The sequence below is a fragment of the Antennarius striatus genome, chromosome 1 (genome assembly GCF_040054535.1).
Source record: "Antennarius striatus isolate MH-2024 chromosome 1, ASM4005453v1, whole genome shotgun sequence".
Classification (NCBI taxonomy): domain Eukaryota; kingdom Metazoa; phylum Chordata; class Actinopteri; order Lophiiformes; family Antennariidae; genus Antennarius; species Antennarius striatus.
This window is the reverse complement of record NC_090776.1, coordinates 15,564,136-15,589,526: the sequence shown is the minus strand read 5'-3', so window position 1 is coordinate 15,589,526 and position 25,391 is coordinate 15,564,136.

Below are 25,391 nucleotides of genomic sequence, written 5' to 3'. Positions count from 1 at the left end.
ATGCATGAGCTCCAGGACCAGTCGCTCTAGGGTCTTTGCGCCATTCTTCGCAATTATCATCAGTGATACAGAAAGGATCAGTTTCAGACTCTGCGTCACCAAACTCCTCTTACGGTGGAGTCTTCTTTTGCTCCGTTGAGATGGACTATCATGTATTACGGAATAATGGAATACATTACGATGGCGCCGCGGATGGACGCCTCGGCACAGAGCTCTCTCTTGTTCTACTTCATTTTGTGTTTTTTGTCGACCTTCGGGTCTATTTCTGAGTGAAATCCCATCACCTACTCCTCTGAGGAACTGCTGGCCATCAGACAGTTCTTACCTGGTAATTTTATTCCGCAGTTTGCGTCAGATCCGAGCAGTTTTGCGGAGATCTTGATCGGCGGAGCTGCGGCCCTTTATGGGCTGCGGCCACGCTGACGTCGGGGTAAGAGAGCTGGCGTGCTGGTGAGACTCCGCCAGCAGGGATTCAGGACCCCGCTGCCATCAATACATCTGGCTAACCTCCGCTCACTACCCAATAAACTGGACGAGCTGCACCTCCTCTGCGGGAAAAATATGGACTTTGCACGTTCCGCTGCCCTGTGTTTCACTGAAACTTGGCTCAGTGAATCGATCCCCGACGGCACTCTGCATCTGCCGGACTTCCAACTTCACAGAGCGGACCGCGTCAAGGAGCGGTCGGGGAAAACCAACGGCGGTGGAATATGTTTCTACATCAACGAAGGTTGGTGTAAGGATGTCACAGTGCTCAGCAGGTTCTGTGGACCGAACATTGAGACATTCTGCATCAACTGCAAGCCCTTTTATTCTCTGCGGGAGTTCTCCTCTTTCGTGTTCGTCAGTGTTTACATTCCACCGCAAGCTAATGTGGATGCTGCACTCCATACATTAGTGGAACAAATCACGGACATTGAAAGGAAACATCCGGACTCATTTTTAATCATCCTGGGGGACTTCAACAGAGCAAAACTAAGCAACGAGCTCACTAAATACAGACAGCATGTGACCTGTCCGACGAGGGACAACAACACGCTGGATCACTGCTACACGGTAACTAGGGATGCTTATCGCTCGGTCCCCCGCGCAGCTTTGGGAAACTCCGATCACTGCCTCGTCCACCTCATCCCAGCCTACAGGCAGAGACTGAGAACATCTAGGCCTGTGGTGAAAACGGTGAAGAAATGGACCAACGAGGCAAAGCAGGAACTACAGGAATGTTTTGACTGCACCGACTGGAGTGTTTTTGAAGCTGCTACAGACAACCTGGATGATTACATGGACACTGTGACAGCCTACATTAGCTTCTGTGAGGACCTGTGTGTGCCAACCAAGACCTTCCGCACATACAGCAACAACAAGCCATGGTTCACAGCCAAGCTGAGACAACTGCGCTTGGCTAAGGAGGAGGCTTACAGATCTGGGGATAGGGCTCTGTACCAACAGACCAGTAACACACTGACTAAGGAGATCAGAGTAGCTAAGACGAGTTACTCTGATAAGCTGAGAGGAAAACTTTCAGCCACCAACCCCTCGTCGGTGTGGAGAGGTCTGCAGGACATCACCGGCTACAGACGCCCGTCCCCCCCTGCTGAGGCCAACAAGAACCTGGCTGACGACCTCAACAGATTCTATTGTAGGTTCGAAAAGGCCTTCACACCCACCACCCCCACTCCACTACCTGCAGCCCATATCACACCGCCATTCACACCTCCATTCCCCTCAACAAACACTGTCTGCACCCCATCCCCTTCCCACCCCCTGCCTGCCCCACCTCCAACCCCCCTCCCCTCCACACCCCCATTCCCTTCACACCCCCAGCCCACACCACCCCCAACCCCCCTCAGTGTGACCGTCCAGGAGGTGAGTCAGCAGTTCCACAGACAAAAGATCAAGGAGGCGCCAGGCCCTGATGGTGTCTCCCCCTCCTGCCTCAAGGTCTGTGCGGACCAGCTGGCTCCAGTCTTCACACAGATCTTCAACAGATCCCTCCAGCTGTGTGAGGTACCCTCCTGCTTCAAGCGCAACCACCATCATCCCGGTCCCCAAGAAACCCTCCACCACAGGACGAAATGACTTCCGGCCTGTCGCTCTGACATCTGTGGTCATGAAGTCCCTTGAACGCCTCGTGTTGAGCCACCTGAAGGACATCACAGGACCCCTGCTGGAACCTCTGCAGTTTGCCTATCGGGCAAACAGGTCAGTGGATGATGCAGTCAACATGGGACTGCATTTCATCCTGGATCATCTCGACCACCCAGGGACATATGCACGGATCCTGTTCGTTGACTTCAGCTCGGCGTTCAACACCATCATCCCTGAGCTGCTATCCTCCAAACTTCACCAGCTCACAGTCCCCTCTGTCATGTGTCAGTGGATCACCAGCTTCCTGACAGACAGGACACAGCAGGTGAGGCTGGGGGCGATCACCTCAGACACTTGGACAGTCAGCACCGGTGCCCCCCAGGGTTGCGTCCTCTCTCCGCTGCTCTTCTGCATCTACACCAACGACTGCACATCTACGCACCCATCTGAAGTTTGCAGATGACACAACTGCCATTGGACTTATCCAAGACGGGGATGAGTCTGCATACCGACAGGAGGTGAGACAGCTAGTGGACTGGTGTAGTCGCAACAACCTGGAGCTGAACACGCTCAAGACTGTGGAGATGACAGTGGACTTTAGGAAGTTACCCTCCCCTCTGCTCCCCCTCACCATCGCAAACAGCCCTGTGGACTCTGTGGAGAGCTTCAAGTTCCTGGGGACTACTGTTTCCTGGGACCTGAAGTGGACTCTCCACATCAGCTGCATCCTCAAGAAGGCCCAGCAGAGGATGTACTTTCTCAGGCAGCTAAGGAAGCACGGTCTGCCACAGGAGCTGTTGGTCCTGTTCTACACGGCAGTCATTGAATCGGTTCTGTGTTCCTCCATCACAGTCTGGTTCGGTGCTGCCACCCAAAGGGACAGGACAAGACTACAAAGGACAATCAGGTCTGCTAAGAAGATCACTGGGACCTCCCTGCCCTCCCTCCAAAAGCTGTACTCCTCAAGAATTAGGAGGGAAGATCATCTCAGACCCAAGACACCCTGGACACCGTCTATTTAAAAGTCTACCCTCTGGGAGGCGCTACAGAGCCCTCCTCTAAAAAACAACCAGACTTAAAAACAGTTTCTTCCCCGAAGCCATAAGACACTTGAACAATAAACGTTAAATATTTGTCTCCAAATCCCTGCAACATGCACTCAGCACCTGTACATTGTGTCCCCCCCCCACCTACTGCATTTTGCATCTTACATTTTGTATTTAGTATAGTTATTTATAATATTTAAAGTATTTAGAATAGTTAAGTTATGAATGCACAGTTTGAGACACCACCTGCCGGAAACAAATTCCTCGTCTGCTTTCTACAAACGATGGCCAATAAAGCTGATTGTGATTGTGATTGTGATTGTGATGTGAACCACAGCACTGGTGACTAAAATTGGTTAATTTTCATCAGCTTTGACACAATGACTTGTTGACTTTCGCATCAGACGTAACCTGCTGTGACTACATAGACAATAATTTTGTTGTATAAAGTATGACAACTAAAGTAACAATATTATACTCCAGGACTACACAAGTAAAAGTGAACATCATTAAAACAAATAATATGAGAGCCTTATTGCTTAGGCCAATCAATAGATTCAGTTTGTAGGCTTGTAATATTTACTTTTAAGTAGTGTGGGACACAAGTTAAGACACTAAGCACCCCCTATCACCGTGTATTGTTTTTATAATTTCTATTAAGTTTATTATTTTGTGTGTTCACATTCTTATCATCTGTAAGGTCAAATGTCTAATTTTAGATAATGAATGCATGGGTAACATAACATGATAGCATAACATGAATTTTATTTGTCAGCAGTGCTGAAATTTGTTTTGTGACCCAGCAGCCGTTTTATGCAACAGAGAAGAACATATATCACACACATATCACACACATTGACATGACAGATATTGACAACATGGAAAACATAGTAGTTGAGAGCACTTGTCCTCCACTCAGCCTATCTCCGGTTTTGCTCCTGATTGAGCATTAGTGGATTGATGGATGGACAAAGGATTTTTTTAGTCTAACCTTCTTGAAAGTTGTTACCTTGTATCTCCTTCCTGAGGGCAGTAGACTGTACTCATTGTATAAAACATGACTGGTGTTGAGGTGATGTTTTTTGCCAGTCTCAACATACTGTTATTATACATGGATGTATACAGTTCTTGAAGTTCTTGTCCAACAATCTTTGAGCATATTTGTAGTTGATGTGACATTTGTGACTTTAGTGCTACAGACAGACATCCATACCAGGTGGTGCTACAGTACTGAAGAACACTCATGAGAACAGAAGTGAAGAACAAAAGAAGAATCATTTTACTAGCACCAAACGATCGTAGACGGCGAAGTAAAACTTGATTATTTGCTTTGTTTTCTTGCACACTGCTTCAATCTGACAGGACAGGAGATTGTCTATTTCTACACCTAGATATTTGTATGAACATACCTGATGGATCTGTTCATTATGAATTGTAACAGGAACTTTGTGTGTTTCTGGTGGTGTGCCTAAAACAATCTCTTCTGTCTTATTTGTGTTTATGATGAGAGCATTGTTGCTACTCCATTCAACCACCTTATTTACCCTCTGTTGGTGCAGTCCAGTGTCACTGAGGTTATTTAAAAGAGATATTAACACTGTGTCATCAGAGTACTTCAGAATGTACTGGTCTGGTCTATTACTCTTACCCTCAGACAGACATTCTGCAGTATGTCAGCTGTCAGTGTAGAGAGTGAAAAGTGAGTTTACACAACCCTGTGGTGCACCAACATTTGTAATTAATGCTGAGGAGATGGTTTTGTTCACTTTTACTCTCTGTACTTTGTTGGTTAGAAAGGATGCATACCAGTGAATAAGGTATGGATTTAATTCTAACTGGACCATCTTTGACACCAATATATCAGACTGAATCATATTAAATGCTGAAGAGAAGTCCAAGAACAACACCCTTGCATAGTTGTGGTTTGACTGATCTAGAAGTTTTGTAATCATGTGGACCAGTGTGGCAACCGCATCTTCTGTACCGCAGCCCTTTTTGTAGGCATATTGACATGGATCTAGTTTGTCTTTGGTTACACTATCCAGATGTTGTAGTAATATTTTCTCTAGGGAATTCATTATCACTGAAGTGAGGGCTATGGGTCTATAATCCTTATGCTCCTTGGGACATTGGATTTTTGGTAGGGGTTTATGTGTGAGGTTTTCCAAGACAGGGTAATTATGTGTGTGTCTACAGAGTTTTGAAATATGGGTTGCCACACTGGAGCCAGCTCAGATACACAGTTTTTGAGGAGGAAAGCACTGCACTCGTCTGGCCCATTAGCTTTCCTAGTATTAGTACACTGAAACACTCTTCTCACATCTTCCTCAGTAATGGTAATTCTGTCTGATGGGGCAGGTATTACAGCCTTGAGTATCTCAGTGCACTTTGAGGAGTTGTCTTATGATTCAAACCTAGCAAAGAACGTGTTTAGGTCATTGGCTAAGACGCATTCATTCTCTGTCATGACATTCCTGTCATAGATTTCATTGTGTTCCATGCCATCTTGTGATTGTTGGATTTGAATGCGTCTTCTAAATGTTGTCTATGCCCTGATTTTGCCTTTCTCATTCTGTTTTTTAACCTTTTCTCTGCTAATTTTTGTGCACCAAAATCTTTGTTTATGAAGGCTGTTTTCTACCCATGTATTATTTCTGTAATATCTTTGGTCACGTAGGTTTTGTTATTGAACAAAGCTCACACAGACGCCTTGCTCAAGGGCTTCTCAGCAGTGCTTCAGAGGTGAGCTGACACCTCCCACTGTGAGTTCACACTCCGGGTGCTTTTTTGGGTGGGAGCGGGAATCAAACCGAGCGGGAATCGAAAATTGGTCGACCCGCTCTACCGCCCACTTTACCACTGAGCCACTGCCGCCCCTAATGTGTGTATAAAAGTGTTGCCTTTTGTGGTGGTGCATGTACAGAATATGGGGAAAGTTTTGAGTTTTTTGCGGGGTGGTTAGCGAGTATATGGACAGCCTGTGTTTTACAGTGTCATGAAGTTTTTGAAGTGCAAATGTTGAGTCAAAACCTGAATAAACTGATATAAAGCTCAAGAGATATGGTGGTACATCACAGGTGGCACAATATCCCCAGGTAAAAAAAAACCTTGCGACTAAATGTATTAAATATACTTGATATTTCATTAATGAAGAATCAGAATGATCTTCAATGAATACATGTAATATATGTGGAGTAAATTATACATTTAAATTTTCTCATATATTCTATATACTGTAGTACACCGATAATTGGCTAATTATCAGATTCAATATTTGTCCCCATTCCCAAGAGAATTACATTTTTTTAATCCTATAACTGCTGAGATTCATTAATTTAATATGTTCTTCTTTGGCTGTGATGTGACATGAAACCAGTAAAAATAACTGCCAACTTTCATTTTTTCCTCTAAAATACATTTTAAGAGAAGTAAAACTAGCAGAAAATGTAAAACAGAAGTCATGTACCAATATCTAAAACAATGTACATGAATACGATACTTAAGCTACTGTATGACATTATATTTTATCAGCAGTTGTGGTTTGTAAAATCACTGACTTTGCTGCCCCTGGGGCGATGGTCACAGAAACAGTTTGCACTGTTAAAGTAAAAAATTATCCCCCATTATGTCATTTGTGAAATTGCCCCGTTTTCATGATTTACATCATTTTGCAGCATTGCAACAGTTGCAAGACAAAAAAATTAACCGTATTGCGGTGTCCCAGTAATATTTGCATTGGCCCTCAAGTGTTTTTACCGTTTTGAGGAGGAGTACATTATGATTGAGTCAGAATGAGATTCTACATAAAGTCTTAACTCACAAATACACTCTGAAATGAAAAAATCCAAAAAGTGCATTGACCTTTTTGCTATCATTGGACATAATCAGCAGTAATATTGAGAATACAGTAACATGGTTTTAGAATGCTGTAGTTTAAATAATGTATGATTCTTTTCTCCTGAATATCTCAGATAGAAAATATCAAACGAAAAATTTCTGATAGACGCAAATAGCACATTTCTCTTATTCATAAGTAAACAACTCAAATCCATTGATTTTCAAAGCAAGCTGCTTGATTATGTCTTCATTTTTTAAACATGGTTGATTTTTAAATGAGGTGAGGGAGTTTGAAATACAACAGGGAGTCTTAGGCTTGTCAAGGTTGCTTGCATGTACACATATATTTGCAGGCTATGCTTAATGTGGCAAATAGCTTTTGATGCACATTTTGATTTACATAACTTCGGAGGAGGGATGCGGTAAAGGATTCCCTCAGCACCAAAGGACATGGAAGATATTGCAGTGCATTAACAACTGCCTCTTCTCCCCAGTGAAGAATCAAACAGAAATTTCAAGCAGGACACACAGTGTGTGAGAGAGCAGGCAGGGAGATCTGAAAGATCTCAGCATCACACACAGTCTGCCATATTCTATTACTGAATGTGGATATGTAATATCATGACCTTCTTTTCCTCAACTGTGCTCATCTGTTCTGCACTTATAAATTCTAAAACATCCACCAACTTGCACAAACACACACAACACAACTTGTTTCTATCAATAAAAAATTCCTGTAGTATTTGAGAAACAACTGCTGAGAAAGCTCATACATACATCAACTGTGCCAGGGTTGGACCAGAATTGTTTTTGTCATCGTGCGGTCATGTATCCAGTCGCTTACAACCACTCAGAAGATCAGTGAAGAATGTCTGTGTATTCACTCTCTCAAGCTCTAGCAGCATAAAGCCCCATTATTTATCCAGACTGTACTAGCAAGCAGATAAGGGTCTATGTGTTTTCTTGCTTAGCCATTTGAAACACCTGGGGAATGCATTTATATTGTCCCCATTAATATCAGACATAACTAATGATGTGTGATTATCCTTTGCGCTTATCATTGTCATAGTCAACTTTATTGTCAAATGTACCACGTATGTATGTTCACGACATACAGCACAGATGAAATTACAATAATGAAACAGATCACACAATAATAAAGAGCCATAATCTTGGCTTGCTTTATAGTGATACACTTAGCTTGTATCTATTTCAATACCTGTGAGCATGTGTTATTTCCATACAGCAGTAAATCAACTGTAGCACAGATGCAATTCTACCCACAAAATAGCTCCCACTGGAGGAACTCTAACAGACTTCGCAATGCTCTGTGATAATGATGGGAATTATTTCTTTGCCAAATATAAACACATACACATGACACAATACTTCATTATCAGCCATCAGGATCATGCAGTATAAATGCCTGCATGTAATTAATGTTGGCTCAATTAGATGCCACCCCCATACAGTTCATGACATACATATTTTCTTTTACCCTTCTTGCCCCTTACCCTGTCTCTATATCTGTCTGTACCACAAAATATTGATAGTCAGATCAATAATCTTTGTATCATATCAAGGGTCAAACATGTAGCATTTTTCATATGTCCTCTGACCTCACAATGTTTTATGTTTTTATTTAATAGAATTTTATTTAAGTAACTGTGTAAAATGTACTAGTAAAACTAGAAATCCTGCAGTTTAGAAGTCCTGAAGTATTATCAGTTTCATTCCAAAAGAAATTCAATTTTTACTTTTGAAACTATGTTTAATCAGCAATTTCTTACCGTTATTGTGCACATTAGAGGACGCTGACTCCACTGGAGAGAACACCTTAGAAATGGTGATGATTGTGGGGGAAATGCAACAACCATTCAGAAACAATGATAAATATACATATGTGAGATAAAAGAAAGTGATTTTGACACAGCCGGCAGCCCTGCACAAACATCAGTATGTTGAAATACATTTGGTAGACTTAAAAAATCACAGTACGAGTCATTTCTTCAAGTGCATACATTTATATTTCCCTGACCATTTGTGGTTGTGCATAATGTCGGAAGTGTAGAGGCTACATTACTGCAGCCCTCAGGCTACAGGTCAGGATGGATTGCGGCCATGCTAAGTGACTTTTCTTACCAACAGTCAGTGGTTCTTCCTTTTATCCCTGACCACATGCTTTCTCTAACATTGACAAGTAGCTTTTTGTTAACCCAAAAGATATTTCTCTGGCCACTATACCTAAAGTATTACCCTGCATTATATACATGGCTCTCTGTTTTTAAGAAGATGAATACAAAGTACAATGTCATGAAATTTGTTCTTTTGACCCACCGCTGAGGAGCAATGGGCAGTTCTTATGGCGCCCAGATTAAAGGTTGGGGTTAAGTATTTTACTCAAGGATACATCAGCTGTAGACTGGGAGACTGGGGCTCTATTCCCCATCCTTCTCATATGCGGAAGATGCTCTTGCTGCCTAAGTTACAGCTTTCCAAAAAATACTGATGTATAAGCAACAAACTTTTGGGTCATTAAACAAACTAATTTCCAAAAATATAAATGGAAACAGAATGTGATAATTTGTTAAACACTGGAACACCAATTTCAATTCAAAATCGCACAAAGACAAAGATGCCCAAATCATGTCTCAATAAAGTTGGCAAAGTCAAAAAAAAAAATTTTGTGCAATAAAAGAAACACCTGGTGGAACATCTCAGAATAAATTAGGTCAACTGGCAACAATTTAGAAACATGTGCAAGCCAGACAGAACACTACTATATCTACCATATACACATTCAGAATTGTTAAAATAAATTAAAAAAAATTAAAACTCTAAAACTGCAAATCTGTCAGATCTGATGCCTTACCGGTTCACAAAGTAAAAACAGCAGCACATTTAATTTAGACTATTAAAGTCTTCCATGAAGCCTTTTCTTGTATGCATATTACACTGTAGGCTACAATAGCACCCAGCATTTTGATGGCCTTTATAACATCCCCATAGCCTACATAACAGAAACACAAATTAATTGATTAATTACAAATAAGAAATGCAAATTCCAACCCATGAATCATTTTGTGTATAATTTTGAACATATTGATATGAATGCTATTGTCACGCCCTGTGTTGGTGACTGCTCCAGCCTCTCCTCCTACTCCTCTGTTCACAGGTGTGGGTGCGTGGGCGGAGTCGTCCTGGGAGCAGCTTCACCTGGATCCCATCTGCAATCAGCCGGCTTCTCAGACCCAGCTCTCCACGCAGACAGTGCCAGATTGTTGCTCCAGTTTGATGTTGGTGATTCTGGTCTCCCTGCTGCTGCTCCCTTTTACCACACGCGTGCTGTGATCCTCCGCCCGCTTTTGTTTGAATAAACAGCTTTTTGGATTTTTGGACTCTGGTGTCACTAATTGGGTTCTACTCTATAGTGTGCCGTAACAGCTATGTTATTAATAAATATTAATTTAGCTTAATAAAAACCTCAAGTAGGACCTTTTTAAAAGTCCTACTTAACCACATTAGAACAAAAAATGATTTTATGTACAGTAATCCCTTGTTACTTGCGGTACCATCAATGCGTTCCATGACCACCCTCATAAAACGAAATTCTGCGATATAGCAACCAAGTATTTTATTATTTTTGATGATTTAAACATTTATGAACCTTCCCCATACTGATATTAAACCACCTTTTAGCATGTGTGTATGCTATCACATGAATACCTACTAAAAATCCACGATGTAGTGAAGTTGTGCCTTTTGAAGCATGAATAAGTGATGGATTACTGTATGTCATATCTGCTATATGTTAACCATGCATGATCAAAGTCATCACAAGACAGGCCATGGTGGCAGGGTTAGAAGGTTCGCAATGGTTGCTTGGTTGAAGCATTCTGTGGTGGCAGCAAAGAAGGTTGGTGGAGGTTTTGTTGATAAACCAAGTAACCAACCAGTCACCCAAACAAGTAACCAAGTTCCAAGGACTCATCCCTTCTCAATGCCTTGTAACTGATTTGTCAGAATAAAAAAACAATAAAAACAAAAACAACTCTGAGTCTTTTTGAAAACAGAGATGGTCACAATATCATTAAGAAATCTCTCTTCAAGGGGAACACATGGAAAACTGCCCTGTGGTCTGAGCAGTCCAAATTTTAAATTCTTTATGGCATTCCCTTTTGCCACTGATGAGGCCTTAAAAGTGGTCACAGCTCTGTACCCAGCCTTTCTGTAATCCACTATCACTTTAAAGAATGTTGACCTTTTCATTTCAGTGTTTACCTTCTAATCCTGGATTTTGTGACAAAGCTAATTTAATTCTGCCCATTTTTTCACTTTGATTCTTACTCATGTTGAAATGTCTTCATTAACGTTAATAATATCTTTGTTTTCATGGAAATAGCGTTAGTCTAAGTGCAGTGAAGTCACATTGTGTCACCCACATTTATCATCATTGCTTTTGTGACCTTAATAATATCTGTGATTAATAAGCGTGGTGATTTATAGTATGTGATTATCTCTTTGTTCAGTTTTGGTCAGTTTTAGTGAGAAGATTAGTTGAGATAGTTAAAGTGTGGTTCATTCTTCATTTTTTTTGTCTGCATGTTTAACTCCATAAAAGGGGGTCAACTTTTTATGAGATCAATGCTCGTTTTAGTCTTGCAGCAAAATCTTTTATATATTTTAATGCATGCATGTGACCATCACCGGTCCTCTCTGGGAACTAAGTTGTCAATCTTTATTAGACTTTCCCATTGTGAGCCAGAGAGGGAAGTCACTTCCCTCTCTGGCTCTTCCCATTCTTGATCATTGAAAACATTATATTCTAGATTTAAGGAGAACAAAATCAATAAGGTTGAAAATAAAATTTAAAGAAAGGTGCAAAGGGTATTTTCACACTCAACCATCACTTTCTTGTTTGACTACTAGTACTTCTTTGCTGAACATCCATTGGTAGCCATGAATGCTATTTAGATATACTATAAACTGCCACTGTTGTAAAATGACTCTCCAGTCTGCGCGATAGCAGAGGCTGAAGTGTGTGCAGCTCTTACAGGAAATAATTTTGAACCTGGTTAGTTCCTTGCCAGGTTCCTAAGTGCCAGAAGTGCTGTTGCAGTGACCCTTGTTTTTCCTCCTTCATGTAGAAAAGTTTACTATCGTCTGGCTTGTAGCTTTATTGGCTTTACATTAGTATATTTCATCACAGCCTTTTATTTCATAATGTCAATTATCTCATTCTGGTCATATTTCCTTTTTCAGAAACACATTGTCCTTCAGCTTCATCCATGTCAAAATCAATATTAGAGATTTTGCAATCCTATTATTTCATCAAAATATATCATATACATGTAATATGATCAAGCACCTTTTCTACTTTTCATGTGAGTTGATAAAAATCACGTTTTCCAAGCCATGGGATGTTATTTAATTTCTTTTCCCCTTTGTGTATTTCTGTCAGCTAAACGGTATTGTGATATAGGCAGTCGCTCATGAAGTGGCTTAACGAACATCAGGCACAGAGTGCACGCTGGAAAAAAATCGTTCTATTAATTAATGGTGTAATTAAGGTTTTGTCATTGACATGCCACAAGCTGACAGGGATGGATGGGGTACTTGGTCCTCCACCAGGCAGTTGCACATTCGATAATGAATGGCAGCTATTACCAGCACGTATGGGTGGCGAAGGGGCCACCTGCAAAAGCTTGGCTTCCCCACCTCTCCTTGTTCTCTTTCCTCCTCAAGTTCTTTATCTGTTCCAAACAGTCCATCCCATTTTTGACCTTATCCACCATTTAACACAATCCTATTTGAACACGCTCTCCTTTTTAGTTGTGCATTCACAGATTTACTAAATCATCCATTCATTCATTTTCTTGAAGATAAGATGACCGTCTTTAGACCCTTTTCTACCTTGTAGATCACAAATATTGCTGGAGCCTACTCCAGATGTCCATCCAGGGAACCCTGGATGTGTTATCAGTGCATTGTGGGTTGATTTACTAAATCTGGCTGCTTTAAGAACTTAAAATTAGGTACTTAAAACAGACATAACTTTTAATCATATTTTTTGTTGGAAATTAGTGTCTGTTTTCATCTGTATGATCGTGTTTCCAAGCAAAACACTTCAACGATGTGTCCCTGTTAGAGAATAATTACTTTTTATATTGATTTTTACCTGGAGAAAAGTTCTAAATTCAGTCCAGCTGCAATCTTTTAGCCTGGAGGAAATTTTAGATGACAACATTATAATCAAGTGTACTGCTTGCCCTATACATTCATATGAAATGTTATTTCTAACTGGACAGACATACATGCTTTACAGTTACCATGACAACCAAAAGCTGCCACATTGCAAGGCAAGTTTTTCGCTGTATGGAGCCATGAGAGAGAGACAAGTTAATTTGATTTCCTTTGAAATGCGCATAAATAGCTTGCTCAAGGGCACCTCGGCAGTGCTCGCTTCGGAGTGTGAGCTGACACCTCCCACTGTCAGCTCACACTCCGAGGTGACTGGGCGGGAGCGGGAATAGAACCGCCAATTCAGCTCTACCAACTTTTTTATTTCACACAGCTGCCAAACTTCCAACTCCACTTTATTTGAAATGTATTGCCCTAAAGTGATCCATGGTCATAAATTTCAACTTTCTGAAAATTGCTGAAATTGCTTCCTGGCAAATGGTCTGTCTGTGTGGCTTGGCCATTGAAAGTTAATGAGCTCCCTCTGTCAACGCCTGCTACAGACGCGTTGATGTGGTTCACTTTTATTTTCTTAACTTTGTTACGACTTATTTGCCTCTTATTTTTGTCTCTTATTTTTCCATAATAATAATTTTCTACGGTAATCATTGAAGTGCTTTCACTCTAAGTCAGCCAACTGTAACAACTCTGTGACTTATTGTGTAAACATGAGATCAGCTGATCAAACTGAAGCCGACGGCATTTTTCAAGAGCGACAAACATCGTTGGTGGAATTATGGAGGAAAAATACGTGTTGAGAAAGAAATCAGTGGAGAAGACAATGGAAGAGTTTGGAGAGGTGAGGGGTCATCGATAACTGGCTAACAAGATGGAGGAGCTAACAGGAAGCAGTCTAATGTGATTCAGCGAAACTTAGTTACGTTTAGAGATATCTATGTTTCCAATGAGGGCTTCTAGACTGTTCGTGCCAACAGGGATGGTACCTGGAGTGGTACGAGGAAACGTGGTCTTGCCGTTCTCGTGAACTGTGCTGTCCATATATTATCTCCATCCGCTAAAACTATGTCTACAGCAACATACACTGATCAGCACCACTTGATTCGTGCATCTCCACCACTCTTCTTCCTCATCTTGACTTCATAAAAAAATGGCGTGTATGTGTGTGCTGTCTATGACATCAAAGACACACTGGATGTGAAAACACACATACTTGAACCAAAGCGGGAGCCATCCATCCATCCATCCATCCATCCATCCATCCATCCATCCATCCATCTATCCATCCATCCATCCATCCATCCATCCATCCATCAGCTACCGCTTATCCGGGGCCGGGTTGAGGGGACAACAGTCTCAGCAGAGATGCCCATACTTACCTCTCCCCAGACACCTCCTCCAGCTCCTCCGGGGGAAGCCCCAGGTGTACCTAGGCCAGCCGAGAGACATACTGTAGTCCCTCCAGCGTGTCCTAGGTCTTCCTCGAGGTCTCCTCCCGGTAGGACATGCCCGGAACAAGAGGTGTCCAGGAGGCATCCAGAACAGATGCCCGAGCCACCGCAGCTGACTCCGCTAGAGGCGGAGGAGCAGCGGCTCTATTCCGAGCTCCTCCCTGGTGACTGAGCTCCAAAAAGATGTCATGTAATAATAACTCATCTTCAGGCACTTCTCAGTTGTGGGATAGGAGAATGGTGCTGATGGTGGAGTGGCTTCAATGCTAAGACAAGGCAATATTTTTCATTTCCCATTAGTGTTGAAACTAGATAAATTTGGGGTTATTAGTTTGAGTTCAGCATCAAAAGTGTGACAGTTTTTGAGAATTCTAATTCTGATGAAGTCTGAAAAGCACCCAGTCTGAATGCTCTTAACTCAGAAATGTTTTTATTAGACAACACAGATGTACACAGTCACACTCCCAGTCACACATGTAAGATTATTTTCCTGGGTGGAACAGCACGTTTGTGCAGTGTGAAAACCAAAGCATTTGGAGGAACCTTACATAAACATGTAAAGAGGATGCAAATGCAACAAAGTAAAGACAAGGAATGGAATTCAAAGCTGTGAAGCATCTGTGACCTACTGGGATGTCAAATATGGCACTGCCTGTAAAATAAATAATGGAAAAGAAAACTGCTGCAGCTTTGTTTCAAAAAAGAGCCTTTATAACTGCAAGAGGGTAGGAGTCAATGGCCATTTCAATACAAGCATTAAAGGTTTTTTGAAGTTGTCAGGTTATATTTGTGCTGCGTTTTGAATATAATTGAATGAGCAATAGGTCAACTCTCTAAGTGCCATAACGTTTCCTTACATAGGAAAAAAAACATTTGAAAAATGTTATGTAAAGACTCAGACATAACATGTAGAAACAGACGTTAAAGGGTTATCTTGACTTTTATATTTCTTTCCTCTCTGAGAGGAGCGCTGTCATATCTTTGCTGAATACAAATCTGAAGCCTTGATTAAGACAGATGCTTGTTTCTGATGGATAACCATGTTGTGCATAAAGCTAACAAATTATTGAATTTGTAATATCTTGTTTGTTTGATCTATAAATGCTTGTGGTGAAGAAAAGTGATGTACAGGTGCTGGTGCCTAGGTTCCTTTTGAACAGAGCCAGGCTATATTACCATTTCCAGTCTTTAATCTCAGTTTAGAAATCTGGCTGCTTGTGGTATAGTTTCATTATCACCACACAGATCAGACTGGTTTTAGTCTTTTCATAGTACCTTTTGTAAAACAACTTGAGTCATTGGATTCATATTTGTCGCATATCGTATTTAGCCCCCCCCCCTGTATTTACATTGTTATCATTATTACTGATCTATTGTTTAAACAATTCCATAATTACCCATAATTATGAAGTGTTGGTACATTTGCATCACTAAAGATATTTGGTATCCTTTAGACTTATAAACACTTTGCCTTTAGTAATTTAGGTTCTTATTACCTGGCAGAGGGGAAGGTTTATCAGTCACAGAAATTAATCATTTCACGTCTCTGCTATCAGTGGGTTTTCAAGGTTGTTCAGCTGCAAACATCAGATCAGTCACATACATGGCACAGTACATTATTTCTCATCAGTCAGGCAGAGTTTTGCATCTGATACTGTCTGCTCATCAACATGCATCTTTATTTTCTAAGATCATTGAGCCAAGGTCACTGCCTGCTTAGAATTTTTTAAAAGTCAGGTTGTTCAAACTGACCTTACCCTGCATCACTTCATAGATACCAGTTGCAAAAGGAAATGATTAATTCCAGAAAATCAGTCATCCTCACACAAATTCTTTAATCAAGTTGAACAGTTTACAGATTAAATATTTTTGGGATACTGCGAGGCTTTTAATTGCCTACTGAATGGTTTGGATATTTTTGCTGCAAATGTTTGATCTTGTGACAAGCTTTGGGAATGTCAATACCAGACATTTATTCAAATGAGAAGCTTTATCAAGGTAAATACAATACATATAAAATAAAAATGAGTCAAACACAAGGTTGAAGATGTTAAGATTTCAATTACCCAATGGGAGGTAAGATGAAGAAAACGAAAAAAGAATGAGGTGGAATGAAGAAAAGAAAAAACGGTGTTGGAGGTGGGGGGTTTCACTGAAATGCGAGAGAAGCTATATCAGTCTGATCAGTCATCCGTCCTCTCCCAATCTCCTGATAAAGCAGGTACTGCAGGAGGTGAAACGATGTGTATCAAAACCTCATGAAGATTGATGGCATCCTTTTGCCAGCTTTGAGAGAGACAAAATAGAATGAGTGCAAGAAATAAAAAAAGAAAAGAAGGCTACCTAAATTGGTCAACACAAAAGTGACAGCAGCAGGAAGACAGAGGAGATTTTGGGCTATTAAAGTGTACGGGGATGAAGGAGGGTTTACTTTCACCTGCTGCCGATGTGAGCACAATACACAAAGCAGTGGTAAATAAGTCCCAGAGAAATGATTGTGGAATATAATCAGAATTATGTGGGATCTCGAAACAGGTGCGCTTATGTACACAGTTCTTAGACGAACAGCAGGGTAACAGGTGATATCAGCTTAAACAGCTTAACAGGCCAGATGTTGAGGTCATGTCTTGGTTTCACACAAACACACTTGGGCTTTGAGATGCCTCAATTTCCCTTTTTGTGTCCTTTGTTTCTATTAATACAGAATTTACTGAGTTGTCTTTGGATTATAATGACCATAAGGTTAATACAAAGGAAACAAGTGCGTCTAACTGACCAACTAAAAAAATTAACTGCAGGTCAGGTGTCTTAAATTAATTAAATGAAGGAATTCAGTTAAGAAAAACTTTTTGTAAATTAACAATATAAAAATAACTGTTTTAAGAAAGCAAAGGACTAATTGGATTCCAAATATCATTGTGAAACCAAGATGGAAATCTTTTGCAAAAGATGTCCCTGGAAATGTATTTAATGAATGTAAATTAAGTTATATAGCAATCAGTGTTATCCCATAATATTGTAATCATGAGTAAGAACAAGAACACACCTTTAATCTATCATATAAAACTGTTTTTTTCTTCCATGTCTGTCTTGCCATAAAAATAGATTGTTTTTGAGTTTGATCACATTTTCAAAATTGTCATTTTGTTATTTCAAACATTTACACTGTCTAAGAAGACAGATTGTTTTTTTTTATCTCTTGAGAGCTGAAGAATCCTCCATATTCCATAGGGAAAATCAGGAACAGACCGACGTATAGTGTACTATTTATACTAATGCAGTGCTAAGTGAATAAAACAACATATTTTCTGTGGAAACACAAACAGATAACACAAGAAATGGCAAATATAATTTTATCACTTTGCAGTAGGAAAAGAATGCACATAATAAAATAATAAATAATAATGATGGATTAGATTTATATAACATTTCTGGACACTCAAAGTCGCTTTTACATCGGATCCATTATTCATTCACTCCTTATTCATACTTGGAGATGATAAACTACGTGTGTAGCCACAGCTGCCCTGGGGCAGACTGACGGAGGCGTCGTTGCCAATCTACATCTATGCTCCGACCACCACCGGAACAATCACACATATTCACACAACAGCAGGTGCCCAACTGGAGGCAAGGAGGGTAAAGTGTTTTGCCCAAGGACACAACGACAAATTACTCGGCGGGAGCGGGAATCGAACTGCAGATCTTGGATCTCTGGATGACCTGCTCTACCACTGAGCCACTGCCGCCCCACAAAATAGATGCAAGGTGAATTCTAATTAAATCCTGTTATTATGCACACTGGATCACGGACACATTGCCATGGCCTACCACGCCATTTGAATAGAACAGAGCCATCAATAATATTAGCAACACCTGTGACTTCACTGCTGTAAGTTGTCTGCTGTGATAAAGGTCTCTTTTGCTCATGTATTTGTGCCTCATTTGTGCAGGAGACAGTCCAATGCTCCAATGTGACCCTTTTGCCGCTTACTTAAGTTGTGTCTACACACTATGCCTCAGTACATTTCTGGGTGTTTATATTATTTGCAGTAACAATGAAATAGCTCAGTCCATGCTGGATTTACTGCAGCTACAATACACGTCAGGTGAAGTATTTGTTTTTTATTCAATAACAATCAAAGTTCATTACGGTGTTCATGAATGGGAAAAAAATTTACAAGATATGAACAGGATGTTTCAGGTTTTTAATTTTGGGTAGCCTGCATTATTCTTGTAGGAATAACCAAATATTAGCGCTAGATGACATATTTACTCATTAGTTCTGTGACACCTGTGTTATGCACATGGTTCTGTCTTTGGGGTGAGGCTGTGCAGATGGAAGGAAGGGACTCTTTAATAACTCGTGAATCATGAAAGATGTTGGATATAAAAACAAAACAAAAATAATTAATGATAAAATGGTAAAACTTGGTCCTAATATGTGCACATTGCGTGGTCTAGTGCCACAATCTGCAAACATTGAATTGCATTCAGCTGATAAAAACAAGTACTATCCACATTTGTGAAACCCATTTTTCAAACTTGTGAAAATATTTGTGATCAAATGCTCATAAAAGAAGGAGGAACAGTTGTTAATTCTGCTGGTAAATTATGGAAAACACTTTCAGTCATTTCTTGGCAGCATCCATCCACAGAATAAGATTGGAAATTTTAATTTGTGTGTTTTAAGTACAAGGGGACTTTTGTTGTCTGAATGATGACTGGATGACTGCCAAATTGAGCCTGCCCACTCAACACACACAAGTGATTCTCCTTTTCTCATTTCCCTTAACCAACTATTGAGATTCAGTCCATCTATATTTTATGGTTGCTCAATTTTATCATGGTGAATTCTGTGATTTAACTTGTCAGTCTTGAAGTCTATGTCCATTCACTGTCAGACGACCTGACATTCTCTGACAGACATATCAGATTGAGCTAGGTACATTGCACAGGATGTTGAGGCAGTGTCAGCAATATGAGTACTACCTCCACCACAACCAGAGCTCAAAGTATCTGTGGATTGAGTCAAATACAGTTATGAATATATTGAGATATATTTGACTGTGTGAAAAGATATGTCTTCGTGACTGACCTTTCTGCTATAGCGTCATATTATCATTTTTTGTGACATGAAGTCCTTCCCTAATGATTTGAAACACTTTTCAACTGGAGAGGCCAAGTGGCTATGGAAACAATCGTGTCAAAGACTTATTTTTTCGGATTGAGTAGAATTCCCCTTTCCCTAAACCCAATTAAATTGGGTCATCGATGGTGGTAACCGCCACTCACATTACTAGGTGAGTAATTCAGGTAAGACCAGTGATGGTGACAAAAAGAGGCAGTAATTCTGTCTAGGTCAGGGGTCGCAACCTTAAACATTCAAAGAGCCAAACTGGATCAAAAAAACTAAAATCAAACTTATCGGGAGCAGCAAAAAAATTATAAGCCTTATATGAAGGCTACACAAGCTCTAAGTGTCTGTTACGGCCCCTGCCGTGCACTCATAGTTTAACCCTCTGTACATGTTTGCATTATGTGTGCGCAGTGTGTCATCCTCAGCTCGTGATTGGCTCCAACTGAGAGGGGCGTGGATCTCAACTTCCCACTCCTGCAGAGTTCCGGGATTGGTCTTGTCCAGCATCTGTCCACCAATCGTTGGAATGCAGCCGGAACCTCAGTTTTAAAAGCCCCACAAGCGTGACAGTCTGGGCAGCTATCATTCTAGACACACAGCTTGACACGTGCCTCTTGATTTTGAGTGACTTCTCTGCTCTTGTGTTAACCGAAGCACTTGGTTATTAGGATTTATGAGAAGAGATGGGCCAGGGATAAGTTTTTAAAAACTGACAACACTACGGTTACAAGTAGGCTATTTATGTTAGAAACACTAGTCTTAGGGGTGCTGACTCCCACTTGTAATTATTCTTGTTTTGTTTTTAGTAAATCGACAGAGTAACTGTTCGGAGTTTGGGTTTGTCCACTTTGTTTATTTGTATTTAGTCTTAAGAAAGTATTAGCTCCTCCACTGCATCAAGTGGAGGAGTTTAAGTATCTTGTAGTCTTGTTCACGAGTGAGGGAAGGATGGACCGTGAGACTGACAGACGGATCGGTGCAGCGTCTGCAGTGATGCAGTCGCTGTATAGGTCTGTCGTGGTGAAGAAGGAGCTCTCGATTTAACGGTCAAACTACGTTCCTACTGTCACCTATGGTCATGAGCTTTGGGTCATGACCGAAAGGACAAGATCCCGGATACAAGCGGCTGAAATGAATTTCCTCCGTAGAGTGGCTGGGCACACCCTTAGAGATAGGGTGAGGAGCTCAGTCAACAGGGAGGAACTCGGAGTAGAGCCACTGCTCCTCCGCCTCGAGTGGAACCAGCTGAGGTGGCTGGTTCCGGATGCCTCCTGGACGCCTCCCTGGGGAGGTGCTCCGTGCATGTCCTACCGGCAGGAGACCTCGGGGAAGACCTTGGACAAGCTGGAGGGGAGAGGGAAGTATGGGCATCCCTGCTGAGACTGTTGCCCCAGCGACCCAGCCCCAAATAAGCGGTAGATGATGGATGGATGGATAACTCCATTGTGAGTGTCCTTGTGTTAGATTTCTTCCTTGTTTTGAGCAGCACCCATTGGTCCGTCTTAGTCTGGGTTTTTATACCTTGTTTTCTTTATTTGTCAATTAAACTACAGTGATACCTGTACTTACGAATGTCTGTACTTACAAAATTTCTCAGCAGGAAAATAGTACCTCTACTTACGAAAGAAATTTCGACTTACGTAATGTAAAAACACAGTATCGGCTGATACTCGAATAAAAACACAGTATTGTCTGATAATTGAATCTCCCACAGGTTCCTGAACGCACCATTCTCATAGCTGCTCTGCCATTAGCTATTATTACCTATTACATATCTTCCTTGCATCCCATTGGCTAAGAGGGATGCCACTCCACCTCTGTGTGGAGCTAGAATGGTGCTTATGGAGTGTCTCGTCATCCGGCACTCGACCCGTGAGGTAGTCTGATAGTTTTGCGCAAATATAATAACTTTTTGAGTATATATTCACTATGGACCCCAAGAAATTGACAGAGAAAAGAGGAAAAGAAAAGACGAAGAAAAGAGTTTTTTTGTCCGTACAAACAAAGCAAGAGATCATAGAAAAGCATGAAAAATGGATGCGTTTGGTTGATCTCGCCAAAGAATATGGCCGTAATGCATCTACAATCCCCACGTTACTAAAACAAAAGGAAGTTTAAGGAGTTTAAGGCATCACGTGGGTGGTTGGAGAAGTTAAAAAGGAGGACTGGAATTCACTCTGTTGTTCGGCATCGTGACATAGGAGCGCATGAACCAAAGAGGGCAAAAAACAATGGGGACAGCTGTTAAAAGGTAAATAACCGTCATTCTTTACTCTATTCTTTGTTTTTTACGTTATGCAGAAGTCTAATTTATTGTGTAATAATCTAATAATAATAATAATAATAATAATAATATAATAATAATAATAATGTTTTGATGCATTTTTGTGCTTTATAAAACATTTGTTTTTTTGGGCTTGGAACGGATTAGGGTATTTGCATGGAAAACGTGTCTCTACTTATGTAATTTTCTACTTACGTAATTTCTACCGGAACCAATTAATTTCATAAGTAGAGGTACCACTGTACATTGTATTAATAAATAACTACTTTAAAATATCTTCAATCTGGTTTCATGTTGTGTTCCCTTTACCATCCCGAGCCAAGGGTCGTTAACAGTGTCTATATACGTATATATTTTTTATATATACAGGCTCCTGTAATTAGCTATATTAGCCTACTATCAAATTGACTAACTAGGCTACAAATGCATAATGAGATTTAGGCTTATTTATTTTTCATGCAGCTCATCCTGGACAGAATGATGCACCATGTGACTACTCCTTTGCACCATATTTGGTGCTTTAACTTCCATTACTATATGACTGTATTATGTTTTGTTGCATTGATAAACTCGTTAAATCTGCTCCCAAATGCACCTCACATATCGATGACCGCTCCTAAACAATCCCCGTTCAGTGTGTGATGGTGATGAACGTCTCTGGACTCTTTCAGGGAGAGGAGATGAGAGAGCCTTGCTGTTCATCCCTGATGAATACAGTCAGTATGAACTCCAATGACAAAACAGAGTTTATGCCCCTGAGGACTTTTATCGAGCATGTTTAGGTAACATGTTCGAAAGTAGCAGTGTTATAATTCCATTATTTCTTCTTGCGACTCATCGGAGTTTACATACCTGCACAACAGCACTGTCTGTTCAATATCGATCACATCACAGGACTCATCACGTTTGACTGATAATTCTGGAGTTGAATTAATGTCCTACATTTGCTGATTGGTGATGATGCATGTTCTTTCCTTCACTGTCTTTGCAGAGAGAAGCATGACTAACTTTCTGTATTATCTCTGTTTTGTTTTCATTATTTTGATGAATGAGTCCTTTTGTGTAATCACCATCTATAGGAGATATAATTGGGGGGACTATGTTTGTGTGTTGGAACCACCTTATCCACAGCGGTAACTCAGGTCAGAGAGTGGGCACCACACAGGGAACAGTTGATTTCTGGCATTTAAATAGTAACTTGTAGCGTTACCGAACATAATTTTTTGAACGACTTGGTTTTGTGGTTCACCGTGCTCTCCAGAATCGCCTCCATCCAACGAATGTGTCCTCCCTCAGCAGAGCAACAGGCGCTTCTCTGGTCCTGAACCCAGTCCTAATTTCACCCTCTGCCAGAAAAGCCTGCCCTGCAGACAGGCCATACATACATAATATTAAACATGAAAAGTTTGAACAAACCTAAACAGGAACACACTTGTTTGGAATAATGATAATAATAACTACAGTATTCACATCCCGATCATTAATAGTCCTTTATTAAATGGAAAGTGGAATCCTTGTAGCTCTCTCACAACTTGCACGGTCTGGCAGCGTGCACTCCAGGACAAAATGGTAGTGCTGCGGCTGATGGCAAGGAGTAGAGCCGCCCTCAGGTGGCCAGAGATACTGGGAGTCTCACCCGATTGGTCAGGACTCAAGTCAAAGCCCTCATCACCTGCTCATTGTGCTGCCAACCAATCACCACTGCTTTCTAAAGCCAGGGCTACAATCGTCTAGGACCCCACAGTGCATCTGAGCTGTCCTAAAAGGTGCCTGACTAAATTTTTAAACATTATGATATTGACGATAACGTAACAAAACGCAGAAAATTTACCACAATGAGTTTTGTTTGTAAAGATTTTTAGCTATAAGTAGAATATGTGTCTGTTTTTTTCTTTTAAGTATTATTTTTTTATTTTGTGATTAGTCTCCAGGGAGCCGCAAGGGAGGCGCTAAAGAGCCACATGTGGCTCTGGTTGCCGACCCCTGGTCTAGGCCTTTCTAAAACTAAAGGATCTAAAATTATTCTGAACTGAGGGCAATAGATCACTGAAAGACACATGTGCATGCGAGAATGTTTATTTATGCAAATTTGATTAAAATTCCACACACAACATTGATTAATGCCTTAGAGCAGGGGTGGCAAAGTCAAATACACAGAGGGCCAAAAAAACTAATTTGCTATAAGTCGAGGGCCGAACTGGTTCAATTTTTATTAAAAGATATCGAAATTAACATAGCCTATTGAGCCATGTGTCATTCCGCACAGACATCACTTTTAAAAATAAAACACCTTTACACTGGTTATCAATAAAAAAAATAAAAAAAGTCAAATGTTCTGTGCCGCCCGGTACCTGATGTCCCGTGACCAGGTACTGGGTCCCGACCCAGTGGTTGGAGACCACTGACCACTGACGGATGCAACAGAGAATCGTGTAATTTTTCAAATTAAAACATCTTTCAGACTCCTTTAGTGCCTGGCATTAGTGCCCGTTCATAAAGCAGTGCTTCTCAATTATTTTCTGTTGCCTCCCCCCCCCCGCAACAAGAAAACAATTTGCAACTATGAATAATATCAATCGTCTATAAAATTGTTAAGTGCACCTCTGCATAACATTGTATCCTTATTAACATCAAAGAAAACAAGAAAGGAAAAAATGAAATATAGTTCAATTTATAACAAAGAATAATTTTATTAACAATATTTTGTAGTCCATAACAGAAAAGTTTTAAGGGCATCAATTTGCCTGAAATTAAAAAAAAACAACATGTTTAAACTCTAAAAATATTTGACCAACTGAAAAATAAAATTAAAATAATCAATAAATAATAGAAAATTCTAATTCAGTTCAGCAACATTAATTGAAGAGCACAATATATAAAACACCTTAACCTATAAAAGAAACAAATAAAACAATTTGTGTTGTAAACACAGTAAACACACCGGTCTCTGCTCGTCTCCCACTGTAGTCAAGGTGAAGCCCACTAGCCCAGCGCTACAGACGCTTCCTCATAGTTCCTCGAGCTAATACTCCCTGCGCACACCTGACACTACTGCTAACTACTGTAGTAGTTAGCACTACTAGCAGTAGTAGGATGTACCCCCCCCCCATATCAAGTTAAATGCAAGAAATTTGCAATATAAATTAAGTACAGATCTTGAATAAATGTTCATAGTTATTTTCCACCACTAGTTGTACAGGATGTACATTTAATTTTGGTCTCAAAAGAGCCTTTCTGAGGTGCAAAGTTTGCCTGGGCAGGTTGCCCAGGTAAGTCCTTGTTGTGGGTACAGTGATCTGGCATAAACACAGTGGTTGGGCAGTTTCCAAGGTACCTCCCCAACTCAG